This window comes from Gnatocerus cornutus, chromosome 1 (genome assembly GCF_029298725.1).
Source record: "Gnatocerus cornutus isolate USDA-ARS CGAHR chromosome 1, icGnaCorn1.1, whole genome shotgun sequence".
Lineage (NCBI taxonomy): Eukaryota > Metazoa > Arthropoda > Insecta > Coleoptera > Tenebrionidae > Gnatocerus > Gnatocerus cornutus.
Genome location: NC_142233.1, coordinates 27,379,789 through 27,394,067, shown reverse-complemented (window position 1 = coordinate 27,394,067; position 14,279 = coordinate 27,379,789). Strand labels below are relative to the sequence as shown.

The following is a 14,279-nucleotide window of genomic DNA, read 5'->3' as shown; positions in this document are numbered from 1 at the left end:
AAAGAGTCAAAGATCAAACAATTTCGTCTTTTTGGAAAATGGTTTGAAAACAGCCCGAAATAAGTCCCAAACAAAACGAGCCAACAAACAAGAAAAGTGTGACTTTTGTGTTATTTACGAGGTGTTAATTACCGCTGTTTGGAGCTATTCTTGGCCACGAAAGTGGTTCGACTTTCCAAGCGCTTTTAATGCAGAATTGTGGTCTATAATCTCGACACGGTTTTAATTGAAGTATAAATCGCGAAAACATTACATTTAATTTATAATTTTGCTAGGAGCAACAAGAAGTGCTCGTAACAGCGCAGCGATACAGTGCTCACAACTTAAGGGTCTACGAGCCTGCCCGAAAATTTCGTGTTTGAAAAGTATGCAACTTTAACAACACCTTTGATTGACAGCTGCCAAAAGGGATTACCGAGGATTTGGTAATGAGCGGATCATAAACTTTATGGAAACGGTCGCTTGACCTGCACATTTCCTAAGAAACCCAGCGGTTGGAACAATAAATTCGTGTTGGACCAAAGATGAGTTAAAATATCCGGATTTGAGTTTCTCTGCGTTTTGAGCTTGTGAAATTTCTGGTTCTAGTAGACAAAAATTTTACGGGTGTAATTTTTTTTCAATTAATGGAAAATGTATGTATAAAATCCCCAAATTTCCAGTTCCCATAGTACGTAATGGAAGAATGTTTTTTTAATTGAAAAATGTAATTTTCGTAAATGTGATCCAAAATTTTTCCTCACTGGTCGCCGGGGAAATTTTAAAATTACTTATTATTTTAATATTTTTATTTGAGAAAAACGCATTTAATTTTTTTTAACCAAACCTTTTACCTGACACATGAGTTTTTGGACCTTTTAGACTCTGTTGTTTTCTGTGATTTAAAAGTTAACTCTTCATAATAATACATCCCACTAATCAATAAAAATACTTCCCTAATTAATATTTTTTAAGCCAGAACCACTCAGGAAAAGCAAAATTGGCGTTTAATGTTATTATGCAAAAAAACTATTTTTTAAAAAATCTGAATCCACTTGTGTCTTTAATTGTACGAATTTTACACAATAATCCTCGTCTCTAATCTTACCTGCTACCGGTGGATTTTATAGGTTACCAATAAGACAATTAGCTTTCAAATATGTCGAAGCTAACACCATAATTTTCATTTCAAGAAAAGACTGTAAAACCCAAAACCTATAAATAAATACCTTGAAAAAATATTTAAATTCTTTCAATTTTTGGATACTTGTGTTTTTGACTGGGCTCGACTTGTAAATCAATGTACTTTTTTAAATTTCTAGAGTTTTATCCATTAAAGTTCAATGTTGTTTTTTGATGTTTTTGATGCTAGAAATACGGGTTTTTGTTGAAAAAAATGCATAGAAAATAGGAAAATGACTAAGAAAACTAGGCATAATAATCTGAGTTAGAATATATCATATATTTAACTACTTATTGTTTCAACATATAGTGTATTAACTTAAAAAAATGTATGTTTGAATAAAAAATAAGTACCTTCAACTTTTAACTTTTTTAAAAACAAGGGAAAGTCTGAAAAATATACTTGAAAAGGTAAAATCTCTAATTTTGAGTGTTTTTGAAAGGGAAATTCGCTTCGCTCATGGAGATTTTGTCCGAAATTTGTTTGAACGAAACCGTATTCATTTTTGTTCTGAAGTAGCCCAACAGAAAAAACAGGGTAAAAAAACGAATTTTAAGTATTTTTAAATGGTAACTTTTCTTGGCCGAAACCGTATTCACGTTTGATAAAACAAGATATATTTCTTAAAATTTTGACTTTTTTAAAAAGGGTGACTTCGAAAAACCGGGCGAATTCTTTAAAAATTTTAACTTTTTAAAAACTTTTGAAAACCAGACTAAAAGCATTAAAAACAAAGTGTTCTGAGAGGGCCTACTAGTACAAAATTCAAAACAGGGTAAAATCTTTGAAAACAGGACAAAAGACGAATTTTAAGTATATTTAAATTGTAACTTTTCTTGGCCGAAACCATATTCATATGTGTGCTGAAGTGGCTCCATAGAAAAACTGAGCAAAAAAGGCAAATTTCATCTTTTAATTAAGAAGACTGTTAAAATAGGACTAAACTGCTTAAAAAACAAAGTATTTCGAAAAACCGGGCAATTTCTTTAAAAAATTTAACTTTTTAAAAGCTACTTTGAAAACCAGGCCAAAACCGTATTCATTTTTGTTCTGAAGTAGCCCAACAGAAAAACAGGGTAAAAAGACGAATTTTAAGTGTTTTTGAAAGGAAATTTGTTTGGACCAAACCGTATTCTTGTTTGAAAAAACGGTGTATTTTCCTTAAAATGTTGACTTTTAAAAAAAAGGGTGACTTCGAAAAACCGGTCAAATTCTTTAAAAACTTTAACTTTTCAAGTTAGTTTGAAAACCAGGCTAAAAGCATTAAAAATGTGTTGTGTTCTGAGGGGGCCTACTAGTACAAAATTCAAAACAGGGTAAAATCTTTGAAAACAAGGTAAAATTCCTAATTTTAAATGTTTTTAAAAGGGAAATTTGTTTGTACGAAACCGTATTCACGTTTGATAAAACAGGATATACTTCTTAAAATTTTGACTTTTTTAAAAAAGAGTTCGAAAAACCGGACAAATTCTTTAAAAAATGTTAATTTTAAAATATACCTTAAAAACGGGAGTCTTTTCACGATTTTTCTGCTTTTCTGTTAACCCTTGAAAATCGGGGTGTTTTCCTTAAAAAGTAGCTGTGTTCTCAAGGGGCCATCTTAGTAGTTTAATTATACGAATTTTAAAAGCAATTAAAAATGTATTTCGAAAACCTATAAATAAATATCTTGAAAAAATATTTAAATTCTTTCAATCTTTGGATACTTGTGTTTTTGACTGTGCTTGACTTATAAATCAATGTACCTACTTTTTTAAATTTCTAGAGTTTTGTCGATTAAAGTTGGTCAGTTGCTTTTATCAAACTTGCACGTCAGCAGTTTTTGACAAAATTTGGTGTTTGGGAATAAATTGTGTTTTTGATAATTTTTATCAACACCAAGATTTGAGCCAACAATTTTATTAAAAAACGGTGATGAAAAATATTAGGAATAGTTCCGAAAGTAAAAATGTAATTAGCGGTTTTAAGTCAGAATTATCGGATAAAGTTTTTGAAATAGAAAATGTTCCCAATAATACACATTTTATAATTGCGGAAAAAAGGTCTTCTAATTTAAAACTGGAAAATACGAAATGTAAAATTAATGCGTAAATAACAAAATTTTGTGTGAAAAACAGTGAATTATACCGAGTCCGGCAACAGTAATAATCACCCCACTTAGGGCCCGATTTTAAATCAGTGGCGTAAAATTGCGTTGTCGCAGTTGAAGATACCTTTGCTCCCTACCATCGCTAAAGAATTATTTACAATGTCAGGATTAATATGAAGGTTTACTGCCTTAATTACTTAAATATTTTTAACACATTTATATTAAAATATATATATACATATTGAATGGTTCCAAAAACCCTCACAAATAGATAAAAATTACACTTTTAAGGCGTCGCGACGCCAAAACTATCGGTGATAAAGAACAAGTTTTTGCGTCATCTTCTAGAGCTTCTTCGATTATCCATTAGCGTATGTAAATTTTTAAAATTTTACCTCTATAAGACAATTTTGGGGGTGACCACAAATGTTGCCGGACCCTGTATCAGAGATAATAAAATATTATTTCTCAATACACTAGCTACAAGTACCTTCGATATTTGTTGCCGAGAGCGACCAGTTGGGTCTTTACCTGCTTTTACCCGATAGCAGTTTATTACAATTGGGCGGAACGTCAGTGACCCCCTAGTGAGCGGTCGTAAATCATGAGATTTGCATAAGATGATTTGCGTTAATTGTACTGTTGGTTGCCTATTTTTGATTTGTTTTTTTATTAATAACTTCAAAATTATAGCATAATGACAAAAACAAAAATGTCACCTCCATAGAGGTTTTAATTCTCCACATGTTGGTATTTTTTTTAACTTCCTAGGTTGCTTCATATTCCTTAAAAACGAAAAATGGGAATTTCAGTTTTTAATTAATTAAAGTCAAATTTTTCACTTTTTCAAAATTCGAAGATGTCACCTCCATAGCTCTACCTGAGACGCATACATACAGAGGTCGAGCGATTTTTCAAAGTCCAAAATGCGCTTCAAAAACGAAAAATCGTAAGCCATATACGGGTATATGCGTAGCGTAGACCCTTAACCACTTTGTCACGCGTTGATGGTCACTAAATCGCACGAAGTTTCAAGAAAACTTCTTCGATAAATTGCGAATTCGCTACAATTACGAAGTGTTGAAACTAGTTCACTAACAAATACAGTTGCCACAACTAACAATCTTTGGGAAAACCCCTTTTAATATGAGACAGTTATACCCGTAACTTTCCGGAAGGACCTCGAACTGCTCTGTCATGGAAGTGAGAGATCACGGTTTAATTGGTCGATGGCATAAAATTACCAAATCAACAATTAACTTGTTTGTTACAACTTCCAGTAATGGAAATTGCAGAGAACGTTGCCAACGCTTTTGGTAATGATTTGAAAAATTTCACTAAACGCTTGATTCCAATTTTAATTTGGGAAGTTGGCTCAATTTCAACTTCGTTAACGATCCCGCTCATCATTTGCACATAATCTCGCTGAATGGTGAATGGTCTCATAAATTAGCGGTTTCGGAAAAGCAATTTGGGTTGAAAGATACAAAGTTTTAAGAGAACAATGCAACTGGAAGCTCAAAATAAATAAAAAGCTGATCATCAAAATTAGCTTTCAAAAAAACTGGTCAAGATAACTCAATTTAAATACGCAGACGGTTTATATCAGTTCTACAGATCAGAAAAAAGTTCTGTTGTGTATTTTCAATCGACGCTTGTGGCCACTCATTAACGTTCACCACCTATTAAGGAATTAATCGAAGACTGGTAATCCACATTCCACAACTGAAAAATTCCAACATCGAGATTGTTATCGTGATCGCATCTGCACTGATGTTCATCGAAGCAAAACAGTGTCCTAAAATAACTCATACTGTTGCTTCATTATTTAGTTCCAAATGGAAGCAATACACGACATCCTCCAGACGAAAAAAATACCCTCCCATTAGCACCCCAACCGTTACTACGTCCGTCTTTAATTAGATTTTACTGCTCAACTAAAACTTTAAAGCCTCCCCAAAACCAAAATTATTTACCAACAATAAAAATCCAAATTTTAATACTCGGAACGGTATGAAATGTCCATGTGGCCGTCGTAAAAGATCCCTCTTAATACACCTAATAAAAGATACGTTATCTTTTTCCAACTTGCTCGTGCGTCTCTTTCGTTCGCACTTCACTGAGCAAAAGCAGTAAAACCGCAGCTTACACTGACACATCTATTTCAAATGTGTTTCAACTGAATTTATAAGCTGTACGACATAATTTTTAATAAAACTGTCGTTCGTGATAGCGGATTTGCCTTCAAGCCGCACCTCCTTTTTGTGAATCATACAATTTAGAGATTTCATGACAAATATTTTGCCGGAAAGGTAAACATTTTAGTGGGTAGAGCAACTTTCCGTTATCTTTTATTAGCGATTATATTTTATAATGATGCATCAAGCAGTGGCGCCTGCATTGTTTTAACAAGAAAAAGATAACGATGTGGACCGAACGCATAGTTTGAGGACCAGCTAAAACTGAATGCGATAGAATATTTAATTAATATTTAATGTTTTATATACACATTGAGGACTCTTATTTGAGGTGCTAAAGTTGCAATGGAACCTGTCACTGCAAATGCAAGCAAATTAAATTTAAGTTTACGCGTCAAGTGGTGTGGAAATTAGAGAAGTTGCACTAATTTTCACATTCAAGTTTTTATTAATACAACTTGGCAAAAGTAGATCTCATTAACAAATTAAGACAACTTTCTGGTAAGCTTCACCTGTGGTATGTTTCTCAACCATTATTTCGATTTATTTAGTTGGATAATTTAATAACATTAAAATCTGATCAAAGTTGAGAAAAGAAGATTAATTGGATTAACAGATGGTGCCAAATTCTGATGAATATTTGACTCAAAAAGATGCAACACCTAATCTAAAATTATCTTTTTGTAATATTAAAAACGGGATGAATGTGGGAAATAACGTGTACTTATATAAAACTATGAGAACCAGATGTTAGATATGAAAATATAAGACATCTCCTACAGAGAGTATGTATTGATGAAGTTGTATCTATCTATAATTATACTTTTTCTGTATATTTAGATACTAAACTTGTATGTAACTGCATAGTATTAAAGAAATAAATCAATATCAGATTAAAATGTTTAATCAGAACTTGTATGAGATTGTAGTTGTAGTTTGTCGCAATAATGATGTAATGGTTTCCATATTATTTATGTCAAATTTGAGTAATCAAATATTAATTTGTAAATGGATACCTATCTAAATTTATCTATCAAAATACCTTTATTAATAATTAATTGCCAAAATTATAAATAAAACAGATATAAACTGAATAATCATGAACTCATTAACATTATTAATCATCGCTAAAATACTTCGGACTACTGTGGAGCTGATTTTTGTCGCAAAATTGTGATAATTAGTTAATTACACGTTCACACTTTCTTATCCATTAGCGAAATCAGCAAATTTGGTAATCCTAATTAGTAATACAATATTGATTGAATTTTTAATCGTGCAATCAAAGTATTAGGAGTATTTGTATTGAGAAAGGATATGCACGAGTGGGGATCATAAAATAAGAAAACTGCTTTTAGTACCAGACAGAATTCAATTAACACATTTTATGTCTTACAAATACATTAATGCTTATTAATGGACCTGAACTACATAGGTACATTAACCAACAAATCACATGCTGGGATATTAATGAATAGAAATAGCAACATTTGCAAAATTAATAATTAATTTAAATTTGCAATGAATCACTTTAAAAATGAATCAAACCTTTGAAAGCTTTATAAATAAACTGGTATTGCAGAATACGCGTCATGTATTTGATAGAGCAAACAGACTCACACCTGTGTACCTCAGGATTAGGAAACACGGATAACATTAGGAAAAAAATAGATACCTAATTTAACATTTAATCCATTTAATCAGAAAAACTAGTTCTCAACTAGCTCCATGAAAAAAATAGTATAAATTACAATGTAAAACAATCGGCTGTTAAAAGATAATTTAAGGTTTTTATCGAACTGCTTCTGCATCCTCCACTGGCAAAACTGGTAGTCTTCGCAGACCATTTACGGTTTTCTAATTAGTTGAGTATCGGAAAAAGAGAACAACGGAAGACAAGTTGAATGTCAAAGTGCAGTAACATACCACCTGACTTGCTGTTTGCATTAAATGAGCAATGTGTGTGTTCAATTAAAATTTGATTAGACGAGACAAACAAGCATTAGCTTAGATATGTTAAAACCCAAGTCATGTCAAGCAACACCCTAATTAGAGATCAGTAAGAAAATCAAGCACTCAACAAAGTTTATTACAGATGTAGAGACATAAATGTAAATAAACTCATAAATATGTAACAAGATTTGTGTGTATAAATAAATTTTTTCCTTCAATTAATAAATAACAGTAACGGTCAATGCATGATCAAAGTCGTCGTGCTTTTAGTGTTTTTATCTCGCCGATCTAGTTCCTTATTACCCAATACATTAATCTATTAGGTTCGAAAACACCTAAGCGCTGGTGGAAGTTGATTAATAGTAATTTACGTGGGCGAGAGCGCAAATAGAGTGAGATAACAATTACGTGATAAAGGCGGCAAACGTTCCAAAGTTGGCAACAATGGCCGCAAAAATTTTCAAATTTTCCCCCCTAACGGTCGAAAGCTCGGGCCGTAATCACAAAATGGCTTCCCCTAGCGATCGAACAGTGGAACGACGCTTGTTTACAAACGATCGTGAGAGAGAAAGACGATTCTCTCTCTCACGGTCCTGAAAAGGATAGACACATCCAACGTGTACAATCGGAAGATACTGAGGCGTCAGTCGCAAAGACGATAGAGATGGGAGACGACAAAGACGTTCGCATGAAAATGGCACCAAAACAAACGAAAAACTGCTTAGGTGTGGTTCACTTACCAGCGTCGGTAGGCAGTTGTTTTACTCCAGAGCACACTTGCACGAGGTGACAGTAAAGTGTAATCCACTGTGGGAATCCACCGTGCACACAGGATAAACACCCCCACTTCACACTAGGCACTACACTCACTACACACTGCAGTGTACTAAGGACGCAAAAAACGCGCCGGCTGCCACAACACACTCCATTCCAAAGCTAAAAAAAATTTATAACATCAATGTTGTTGTCACTGCACTAACTCTGCTCACACGCACTGCTCGCAACAGAGACAAGGCAGCAAACTAGTGAATAGCACTCCGGAGTAAAACCGATTGAGACCGGAGCTTCCCGAGCCGATAACAAAGCCGGCGAACTCGAACACGGCCGACTACGAGATGAGAATTTCAGAGCTTTTACGCCTGAAAAGAGCAATTTTCGGCTGTTTTGCTAATTGCTACATGCAGGCATCAACGGTTTACCAACATAAAAAATATTGACACTTCCGAAGTGTCGAAGTCAACAAATAACAGGGTTACCAACACGGAAAAAATTAAATTCCGCTTAATTACCTTTTCTTTCATTCATGTGGTATTTTCCGCCTTGTAATTCTTTTATTACATCAATAACATCAGGACCTCGTCGATTTTATGAGTTTTTTATAGCAAAAAATCTGAACCTCAGCGATATATTTATAGGGCAACATAACCACGCCACGTGTGTAGGGTAATATTTTATTGCAAACCACTCAAGTATAATATTTCGCCACATATGTGACACCAATTCCTCAAAGAGCCATTCTACTGTCACTATGCCAGTTATCCTACCCCAATAATTATTGACGATTTGATATCACACAATTTAGATTATCCTGCAGCTTCAGTTGCAGGTCAACTTTACCCCTAACTGGACACGTGACTAAACCATATGAGCTCGGATTAGACCGAACAATAATAAAGCAGATCTATTCAACGACGTGAGGCGGTCGTTGTTAGAGAAGAACCCCAATATCAGTTCACACCACTATGACAAATTGGACTAACATCAGATAGTTAATGGTTTTTATGCGATCTTGAGATGGAGACGATGAAGTGAGCCCTTATATGGTTCAGTCGCACCTATTTTAAAACCCAAGTTGGTGTTGCCATCCATCAATACATACTGGAAAAACGAGTTCATTTTTGGATTTGTAATTACTGGGGGATTAAGGATCAAAATTAATTATCTTGAAAGCCTTTGGCGTGACCAGTTTTGAGGCGTTTATCATGACAATTTTAACTTTAATCTTACAATTTTTTGACTCTTTTTTTTACATCAACATGTCGTGCTTCATTGCTATGCATGCATAAGCTTTTCCACATCTTCAATCGTCAGCTGACAATACAGACAAATCTCTATCTTTCTTCATTAGGTAACGGGTGTTCATTTAAATTTCCGCTCGAGTTATCCATGGGAAATGAACGTATGTCGGATTTGGTCGGATCGAAACTGTATTTTCTAACCTCACTTATTATTGTAATTGCTAAAATTGTTAAAAATCGACAAAATATTAGATAAATCAAATGAGGAAACATACAGAAAAACAGAGAAAATCATGTAAAAGTACATCAGTTTTGACACTCTTCTACGACATTCAGAAAAATTTAACCAGAAAATCTTGATAACTAGAGGGAACATTCAAATGAGTCCATACTTCTCGTCATCTTCATCAACGTGTTTTCAAAATTGGTCGTAGACTCTGTTCTCTTCATTTATCTTTTCATCTCCAGAAGAACAATTTTCCGGTAGTGACGATAGAGTTTGCACGGTCTACTAGATCTTTAGCTACAGGTTTGGCTACAAGAAGATATTTTTTCTACTTCGAAAAGCATGATTACTCTAATGAAAACATCTTCGTCTTCTTCAGTTGTCTTGAAGTCAATTACTGACAGATCAATTACTGTTTAAGAGATTAAGAGAATTTTGGCATCATCTCTTTTGCGCTATTTCTTCTCAATAGCCCTTGTTGAATGCCTTCGCAATGATGAGGCATTTTCCCTGTTTCATTTCCTGTTTCGTTTTCTTTGTTTAAGACACATTCATTGTTCATTTAGCGTAATTAGGTAGGTAATAATTAAAACACTATCTTGATCATTTTTAAGAATTATTCAAATCTGTTTCTTAAGTTATACGGTGTTTTCTTTCTCTTCCTTTTTTTTTCAATTATCTAATTTTTTAATGTGTTGTAGCATCATTTTCACTTATATGGTGCTTCTACACTGCCACCAACGTCTAAAAAATGCAAACCTACTAGAAAGAAAATGCAATTAAATTTTAAATGATTATGAAATCGCTTTCATTATTAACGCTTTGTAAAGCCCATTAATTGAAGAATGAGTCATTCTGATGTCAAAATGAACCATAGCTCCTTTGACACAAGTTCAAGGCAGAGCCGCGACCTAGAATATCTTATCATTGCGCAAATATAGAGTCACTGCTTGCGCACTTTGTCCTATTAGTTTATTTCACACACGCACTTCAGTCTCCAATAAAGACGTTGGAATTACCAGTAATCAGAGTCATACCAACAGAATCAACAACACAATGGAGAAAATTATTTGACAGGTATTAAATGATACGTTTATTTCAAGCTTACGTAAGAAATACTCGCCGCAGTACAACCCGATGTTACAAGAACACGTCTCGATGTTGTTCTATTATCAACATTACAAGATTCGCGTTTTGCCATTTATGTCAATGTAGTTAACAGTTACAAACATGACACAACGCAGCAATTAAATTTTATTGCATCGATAAATAATACTTCTTCACAATTCGTGCTAAAGTTGCGGCAAATTATTTAAATAATTACAAAAACAACAGCGGATGAGAGACTGAATTATCAAGTTTCTCATTGCAAACAAAAAATAGCCGCAGAAAAAAATTAGCGGAAAGATGTCGTAACAATGTTGGTTAAGCGGAAAGGTCTTTATGGAAGTGTTAAATTTTAACTTTTATATGTATTTCTAAAATTAGATTTCTTTATTTACGAAGTTTATGTTAGGATTTAGCACTATAATAAATTAGCTGTGCGCGAAAGTCTGCTAGAAAAGTTAAGCCTCCAATGTCTTTTTTTGCATTACTTAGGTTCAAGTGCATTGTTTCGAGGTAATGGCATCAACATGTCGCTAATTTGTTACATATTTTAGCACTTTATAACTAACTGGATGCTTATTCAGAATTTTGCACATTATGGAAACAATGCGCGAAGTGATAATTAGGAAGTTAAACATAATTAAGTGGTCACACCGGAAAAATCTTTTGGATATTATACGCAGCGCTCTGAACAAGTTTGAGCGAGATAAAACAGTGTTTTATTAACATTATTATTTAATATGGTTAAGCTTATAAATACACTTAAATCCTACAATTATAATTATTATTTTACTAGCTATTGTGGCGAAATCCTGCTTGGGATTTTCCAGGTTCTCCTTATTACAATTTAGACAGTTTGGGGTTACACGAAAACCTCATAAACAGAGCTACCAACACAAAAACAACGTGTATTTGCAGAACTATTTTGTTGCATGACTTTTAGTGCAACAAAAAACTATCCAAGGATAAGTAAAGCACTGCAGCGCCGGATCAAAAGGACTGGAAACAACCTTCGTACAACCATGAACTACATGGCTTCTCCAGATCATTAATCACCTTGCATTTCAACAAAGAAGGTGTGGGAGAATGTTACCGAAGAATTCATCAATTTCTACTCCTAGTACAACAAAAAGTAAATAATGGACTTTATAATCACAAAGTCTTTAAAATAATAATACTTCCTATGGCCTTGTACTGGAAACAAAATACAATGTTTGCTAAAATGTAAAAATAAAATAAAAATGTTTAGACATAAAAAATAAATGACCACGAAAATAGGAGAAATGTTTGTTTGACATGAATGCTCATTTTATAAAACTAGGATCTTTATCAAATGTTACCAAAAGGTAAAAAAAGCCAATACAAAAATATTAACAAGTCATACAAACTAACAAAAATACGAGTAAAAACAGACATCCAAAAAAGTAAAACAAAAAGTACAACAGTGATTGCAAGAAATAAAAGGAAAAGACAATATTAAAAAAGATTTAACAGTATTATAACAGTAGATAAAGCAATAGCAGATTGACTTAACACAAAAGAATGAAACAAAAAAAAATCAAAGAAGAAAAAGAACAAGCAGAACAAAAACTAGCAAAATAACCTAAAGAGAAGCAGTTCGACAGAGCATCTGAAAAGTGTTATCATACAAAAAGATTTTTAAGACTTTAGTTAGGAAAGTTTAGTTACGAATAACTAAACTACCTAAACATAACGGTATAATAAATAGACATTTAAATATCTGCCACTCAATAATAACTACTAATAGGTAATCAAAATAAAGAAGGGAATTTAGACTGCGAAAGTAATGAAAGGCAATATACATGTACCTACCTAAAGAACAAACATGACTGTACAAAACTATCTTCAGGCTGATACAAGAGAACGTGCTATAGTGAAAGCACAGAAAAGCAAAACACAAGATACAAAATTGATAGACCTGACAAAAGTCAAAGGTACAAAGAATCAAAAATAATGCAGCAACTGACAAATTAGACGTGGACTCAATTATAGCTACAGACGAGAGGGTAGCAAATCTAATAAAATGGTTGATGGAATGAGCAAATAAAGACCAGAGAATAAATATATTATTTATACATCTTCGTGCAAATAAAGTTTTGAGTTTTTAAATACCTATACATATTGATAAAGATGTTAATAATTGAGGTCTAAACAAGCACAGAGTGGTAAAATGGAAACAATAACCTCTTATTAATTAATGTACCTACGCAAAATACCAAATTTTGTTGCACTGCATAAATTTTTCCTATAATTTGCATTTAAACAAATTTCCAACAAATTAATTATACTGACGTATGCGCGTTTTACCACAATAGTTAATTTAATTCTTATCATTTAGTAACCGCTTTTGCGTGAAAACTTTTAGAAAAATGCTGATTAATTTTACCAATGTTCAGCTACAGTATTCAATTGTTTTGTAGAATCTAATTCCACTTATCACCGTGAAATTGTCCCTTTGATCGGTCTTTCAAAAATGGCTATTGAAAGAAAAACATAAATCTCGATATAATTTAACGGTTTCCCATTTACGGGACAATAGAGCGATTAATCCATACTGAAAGTTCAAATTTCCCGTCAAACGGCAGATCCTATTAATAACAACAACGTGGTCTAATAACGTGTTCTTTACGATTTAATAATTTAAAAATTCCTCGGATTGCATGTTTGAAAAGAATTTGTAATTAATAGGTTTTGAAACTCATTATCTTGAATCGAGTCATGAAACCCGAAATTAGTGGGTTCTTCAACTGATAATAATTACTTAAAGCAGCATTACGCTTCTTTTCTATTATTTATTCTGTTTTTAATGTGTACAGCGAACATGGAACCCCGGGTCAAACGATAATTAAGCACTTAACCGTTGAAATTCGTGCACTGCAAACACATTAAACGAGTAAATCATCGATGACGGAAATTTTAAACTAGACACGCATTTAAATAACAAACAATTATCGGACTGTAAATGTAAATAGCACCGGTGCATAAAATAAAACATTAATACTGTAAATTATACCTTTGATTTTGTTTAAATTATTGATTATGTCGCTTAATAAATGAACGCAGGGACATGTCATTAATCAGAAATGGCCTCGTGCCTCTTTACAAAAGACAGAGATTTTCGCAGTGGCATGTTGACTACACAATTAACCGCTAGAAATGGCGATGGTAATATAGATTTGCTGGCGTGTGTGTGCAGCTAATGAGTGATAATGTCGCTGACACATATTGCAGTTAATCCGTTCTCTATGGCAAGCTTTTGTTTCATGGAATCTCTTTGTTTCTGGTAATTCAGCGGCAATTCATGAAAGCACTGCTAGATGGCTGGCGTTTTTGTACCAGCTTTAAAACCATAAAACGGTAATGACACTGTAATTAAATTTGGATTCGGGATTGACTCCCAGTGCGCTGGAATACCGACGGAATAAACAAAAAAGCAAATTAACTTCAATAAGAGTCATTAATTCCCCAATCGCATTTATATTTTTATTGTTTTCTGGGGAAAAAT

General features: G+C 33.2%; 1 protein-coding gene across 1 annotated transcript in view; it reads right to left on the bottom strand.

Annotated features, from left to right (window-relative positions):
• sbb (scribbler) overlaps positions 1–8,200 on the bottom strand; it is an 83,715-nt gene extending 75,515 nt beyond the window's left edge. Inside the window, exon 1 of the mRNA XM_088031561.1 lies at positions 8,143–8,200. The gene's annotated coding sequence lies outside the window, so the exon portion shown is untranslated. The remainder of the gene's footprint in view (positions 1–8,142) is intronic.
• Between the last annotated feature and the right edge of the window lie 6,079 nt (positions 8,201–14,279).